Here is a 6,322-nt window from a genome sequence, read left to right as displayed (position 1 = left end):
AATTTTTTAGTGCCTGTATTCACGTGCTTACCTTTTTGCTCTTCGGCCATTTTTCTTCAGAGCTAGAGCAGGTGCAAACCTAGTTTTTTTTTCTATGATGTAAAAGGAAACAATCGAAGTTCCTCATCATTTTCTTGTTTCTGCACTGCTAAACGTCCTAGGCCGTTTGCGATTCGCGCACGTCACAGATATTGGCTAATATGGGTTCATGGTCTTAATGCATAATGGACACGTGCCTAAATACGCGAGTGGAAGAAGGCGAAGAGGGTTACTAAGTGCGGTATGTTACCTGCAAGCGCGTGCATTGCCAGAGGAAGAAGACGAGAAGGCATGGAATTTCCTCGGATGGAATTTCCTCTCGGATGTGCCATATACCTGGGGTGAAGAAGAAGAAGAAGAAGAAGAAGAAGAAGAAGAAGAAGAAGAAGAAGAAGAAGAAGAAGAAGAAGAAGAAGAAGAAGAAGAAGAAGAAGAAGAAGAAGAAGAAGAAGAAGAAGAAGAAGAAGAAGAAGAAGAAGAAGAATTTCCTTGGGTTCTGCTCGCTGTCCTGTGTTTTTCCTCCCTCGCTGTTCCGGCTCTCCAGGAGTGCAAGGAAGAATACCGTAAGCGACGGCCCACGCACACGGCCTGCAAGCCTCCAAACAAGAAATGCATCATCAAGAAAAGAAGGATCAGCCCGGAGGAGCGCCTTCTCATACTTAAGACCCGCAACACTACCGGAGCATGGTGGCCCTAGGAAAACTGCAGGGCTTCCCTCCGGCCGTTAATATGGCTCGGCTTGTCTGGGACGAAGAGCTGGCTTTCGTGGCGCAAGCGCAAGCCGAGCAGTGTACATCCGCCAAGGGAGAGTACAACCATGACAACTGGCACGACCGCTTCACGACCAAGTTCAAAGCGACGGGACAGAACCTTGTCTTCCGTGGTAAAAAATTTTCTTTCTCGAGCACCGACTGGCCTGGTCGCACCAAGGAGTGGTTTATGGAGTACGAAGACTACCCTCGGAGCAGCGCCTCGAGTTCCGTCCTCTGCCCGCCTCGGAGCCTATGATAGGGCACTTCACCCAACTTGTGTGGGCCAAGACAAGCTACGTCGGCTGCGGCTTCGTGGAGTACAGCATCATCGGAGCGGTCAACTTGACGCACATGCAACTCTACGTGTGCAACTACGCGGTCACCGGAAACGTCTTCAGGAAGCCGCTGTACCAGGAAGGCCCCGCCTGTTCTGCGTGCCCGAAGGGAACCGTGTGTGACAACGCTTTCGGCCTGTGTGGTATTACTGCCGCGGATAAAGAATCAGGAACAACCAAAAAGACTTCGGGCCCCACTTAATAGGCACCAAACACGAGCTATACGAAATCTAGCACAATCAAAACGGCATCGATTTCCGGTGAAAGCAATTCGAGCAGTAGTAAAATGAAACGATTTCCGAAGGAGAAGTATCGGGCACCACGAACAAGGAAGACAGCATCAATAGTATGGAATCGAGCACCAAGAAAGTGAGATCCACTGCTGATAAAACCGATTCGAGCAGTGCTATAAAGGAAACGTCTTCCGGAGAGGAAGTATCTAGCACCACCAACAAGGAACATAGAATCAATAGAATGGAATCGAGCACCACGGAAATGAGATCCACGGCTGGTAAAACCGATTCGAGCAGTGGTATAAAGGAAACGTCTTCTGAAGAGAAAGTATCCAGCACCACCAACAAGGAACCCAGCATCAATAAAATGGAATCGAGCACCATCATAATGAGATCCACTGCTGGTAAAACCGATTCGAGCAGACCTATAAGGGAGACGTCTTCCGGAGAGAAAGTATCCAGCACCACCAAAAAGGAACACAGTATCAATAGAATGGAATCGAGCACCACCGAAATGAGATCCACTGCTGGTAAAACCAATTCGGACAGTGCTATAAAGGAAAGGTCTTCCCAAGAGAAAGGATCCCGCACCACCAGCTAGGAACCATCGAGCAACACCAAAATGGCATCGACTGCCAGTAAGAAATATTCAATAAGTGCTGACAAGGAAACGTTTTCCGAAGAAAAAGGATCCAGAACCACCAAAGAGGAATCGAGCATCAATAGAATGAAATCGAGCACGACCGAAATGAGGTCGGCTAACAGGTAAAAACGATTTGAGAACCCCAACAAAGGTAGCTCTTTCCGAAGAAAAAGGATTGAGCACTGTCCAGTAGGAATCGATTGTTGGCAAACATGAAGGGAGTGCCACAAATAAGGGATCGCCGCCCGGTGAAACCAGGTCTGACACCAACACAAAGAAATCCGTTTCTGATAAAAAGACATCAAGCAAAACTAAAGAGGACTTGAACGCCAAGAAAACTGAATCGAGCACTGCGAAAACGGGACCGACCGTCGGCAAAAACGATCTAAGGACCACCAGACAGGAATCGGATTCTAGCAAAAAGGAAGCGATCGCCACCAAAAAGGAATTGACCACCACTAAAATGGAATCCGCTACCACTATTAACAACTCAGGAACCACAAAAAGGGAGCCATACTTCGGGAAAAGTGAACTAAGTCCCACTACAGGGCAACACACTACTGAGCCAAAGGAGAAGCAGCAAGGTGCTCACCTTAAAGACAGCAGTTCGTGGACTGCTTCCAACGTTTCCTGGCGCGTTGCCGTTGGAGCGGCTACTGTGGCTCTTGTGGCTACTTTGAATAAATACGCGATTGTTGCTTAAATGTTGTCTTTGGCGGCGCGTTTCTCTTTTTAGAATGAGTTGTAGTTACGTAAATCTTTACCCTCGTTACAATTTTTGTCATTAATCGTTGACATTTTGCTTTCTATAGATAGTCACTTGCATTCAGAGATGCGCCGAACTTGTTCGTTTATAAATGACTGCTGTCCTGTACTATTTTTCGTTTCAGAGCGTACAGATACGGTTACTGTAATTACGGTGGTTATTATATACAGGCAGAGCGTATCTTAACCACGCTTGCCAAGCTTTTGTCCGGAATTTTCAGTGGCGTTCCCATAACGTTTTAGGAATCGCTACTATCTACTAAATGCGTGAATTACGTGCTCTGGAACTTAAATCGGTTGCTCATGGATAAGCATGTTTGTCGCTATCTATCGCTTGAATCTTGGGCATGTGTTGTATTACGTTGGATGCCTTATTTGTACCCAGTAGTGGGCCAGTGATGGACAAGCTGAACTCTGTGGGTGGCAGTCTTTATCCGCGCACAGACGAGAAGCCTGGATTACTGCTGTCTTGAGGCATGCAGTGCTTAATTAGAGCGACAAGCATTCGCCATGTCGTAACATTGAACAAGCGGCTGCACACCACGTGAATCTTGTCATGTGCATACAGTGTATCTCAGGCATGCCATTCAAGTTAATGTAACGGATCTGATGTAATAACACGTATTCTTATATCTTATACCTGTATCTCACAGGCACTTCGAAGGCGCCTGGAACAGCCTACTCAACATCCAGTTCAGCTCTGGCATAGATGAGAGGCGTCAATGGCAATCGAGTCAGTAGTCTATCGTGTTAACAGAAAAGCGCGGAACTCTAAATTAGATTTCGAGGAGCTTCTCTGGGAGCAGAAGCATCATGCGCTCTCCGACAGAGGTCACTCACAGTTACGTGCTGAGAATTGATACCACATAGGTATAATCACCGGGGAATAAATTAACTTTAGAAATGTGTAACTTTTTTTCCACAGCAGAAGATTGACCTTCCATATTATACTGATCCAAGCTTAATATCGTTGTTTCCTCTCACGCCAAAGCACCCCAGAGTGTTTGCTAAAAAATTATGGGGCAGCTTAAGTCCCCTTGAGAGGACAATACAGTATTGTGCGTTTATATCGCTGACACTTTCAAAAATTTCCCCGCCTCAACCGCTGGCTCGTTTGCGGTGAAGCTGCACACACAGCTTGCGTATTATGGTAACTTTTGTATCGTAGCAAGTTTGACAATGGTACTTACTTAATTCAGGCGCACATGATGCGATAACGTAAGCGTCTACGAGAGATCGGCGAGCGAAAACCCGCAGACGACGCTTTTTCGCTGAGAACCGGCAGTTGCGCCATCTGATTTCGGCAGCGGAAAGCGTCGCGACTAGGCCGCCGAGGCGAGCGTTGCAAGGAGCGCGGGCCCTTTGAATATGCCGTTCGGCATTTGCGTCTGCTTCAACTGAAGCGCTTACAACATTTTCGGCTAATTGAGCGGAAAAATATCAAAACAACTGATTTAAAGAGGCAAGCCCGCGCTCCTTGCAACGCTCTCCTCGGCGGCCTAGTGACACTTTCCGGTGCCGAAAACAGATGGCGATACTGCCAGTTCTCAACGAAAAAGCGTCGTCTGCGTGTTTTGGCTCGCCGATCTCTCGTAGACGCTTACGTTTTCCCATCATGTGCGCCTGAACTAAGTAAGTACTATTGCCAAACTTGCTACGATACAAAAGTCACCATAATACGCAAGCTCTGTGTGCAGTTTGACCGCAAACGATCCAGCGGTTGGGGCGGGGAAATTTTTGAATGTGTCAGGGATAAAAACGCACAATACTGTATGTTATCTGCCATGTGCTGTTATTAAACGGTACATAGACGAACATGGGCTGTTTTTAAACACAGATATGAAATAATCATTAAAGGCATTGGTAAGCTCAGTTTGCGTCCATGGATTATTATTTCCAACTACATTTCTTGACAGAATATTCTCACGTTGGCGTTGGCGTAGAGTCAGCAGCGGCGTTAAGCGACCGAGAGTCAGTAGCGGCGTAGCCCTGGACGAGAGCGCTTCCTCAACACTTCGTTCTCTTCTTGATCGGCGCGTTCGTCTTCCCGAGCGCTGCGTCATTAGCCTCCTCCCCCGAAAGCATCGACTCGATGCTGAAAAGAAAGCAGGGGGTCTCGAGAATAGCTAGGGTGGTGTCCTTACGTAGTAGGACTTCAGGCGAACCACGTGGACCACCTCGGGTCGGTGGTGGCGTCGAGATTGTTGAGTCTCATGAGGGACGACTTCATAACTGTGGGCTCCAAGGCGTCGCACCATTCGGTAAGGACCTAAGTAGCGGCGCAAGAGCTTTTCACTCAGTCCCAGTCGTCGGATTGGAGACCAAACCCAGACAAGGTTACCTGGGTGGTATTCCACATGCCGCCTCCGTAGGTTGTAGCGTTGTGCGCCCTGGCCCTGTTGGTCCTGAATTCGAACCCGTGTGAGTTGGCGGGCAGGTTCGGCGCGTTGTAAGAAAGACGCAACGTCGTCATTTGGATGATCGTCGACATGAGGCAGTATGGCATCAAGTGTTGCCTTGACCTCACGTCCATAATCTAGACCAAATGGTGTCATGTTGGTTATTTCCTGCATGGCTCTATTGAATGCGAACGTGACGTAGGGTAAGACGTCGTCCCAGGTTTTATGTTCCACGTCCACGTACATTGAAACCATGTCCGCAAGCGTCTTGTTTAGACGTTCCGTCAGTCTGTTAGCTTGGGGATGATAAGAAGTCGCTCGACAGTGACTGGTGTGACTGAAAATTAGAATATGGTGCAGGAGCTCAAAGGTAAAAGCCGCCCCTCTGTCCGTAATTAAAACTTGTGGAGCACCATGAAGTAAGACGATTTGAGTAACAAAGAACTGGGCTACTTCGGTGGCGGTGATACTTTAAAGAGATGCTGTCTCCGCATAACGTGTGAGATAATCAGTGGATACTATTAGGCACCTTTTTCTGGAGTTTGATGTAGGAAAGGGCCCGAGCAAGTCCATGCCGACTTGTTGAAACACTTGCGAAGGGGGCTCAATTGGCTTGAGGAATCCGGCTGGCTTCACGGGCGGAACTTGGCGGCGCTGGCAATCCCGGAAAGTGCGGACGTAATGCGCAACGTCGGGGCCCAGGCGAGGCCAGTAGTACTTGTCTTGAATTCTAGCTTGTATTCTAGTAACACCCAGGTGGCCGGAATCGGGTTCGTCATGGCAGGCGTGTAGAATTTCGTCGCGTAGGTTCACAGGAACGACCAGCAAGTATTGCCTACTGTTCGGGGCGAAATTCTTCTTGAATAGAACACCGTTTCGAATGCAGAGGGACGACAAAGCTCGCCTGAAGGCTTTAGGAACTCTCCTGCTGGTACCTTCAAGATAAAGAATGATGTCGTGGAGGTCGGGGTCGGCGCGTTGATGCTCGGCGAAATCGTTGGCATGTATTGCATTCAAGAAGACTTCATCGTCATCAGCAGCGTCGTCCGGAGCTGCTTGCACTGGAGCACGAGATAAGCTGTCGGCGTCTGCGTGTGTGTGATTGGTCACTACTTTGAAAGAGCGGCCATAAAGGTATGGTATGAACTTCGAAACT

The 6,322-nt window shown here is 48.3% G+C and overlaps 1 pseudogene; it reads left to right on the top strand.

The window, feature by feature from the left end:
* The first annotated feature begins 478 nt into the window (after nucleotides 1–478).
* Nucleotides 479–1,475, top strand: LOC144095390 (CRISP/Allergen/PR-1-like; annotated as a pseudogene).
* Nucleotides 1,476–6,322: the final 4,847 nt, after the last annotated feature.

The sequence above is a fragment of the Amblyomma americanum genome, chromosome 6 (genome assembly GCF_052857255.1).
Source record: "Amblyomma americanum isolate KBUSLIRL-KWMA chromosome 6, ASM5285725v1, whole genome shotgun sequence".
Lineage (NCBI taxonomy): Eukaryota > Metazoa > Arthropoda > Arachnida > Ixodida > Ixodidae > Amblyomma > Amblyomma americanum.
The sequence above is the reverse complement of the archived record's forward strand: the minus strand, read 5'-3'. Positions and strand labels throughout refer to the sequence as shown.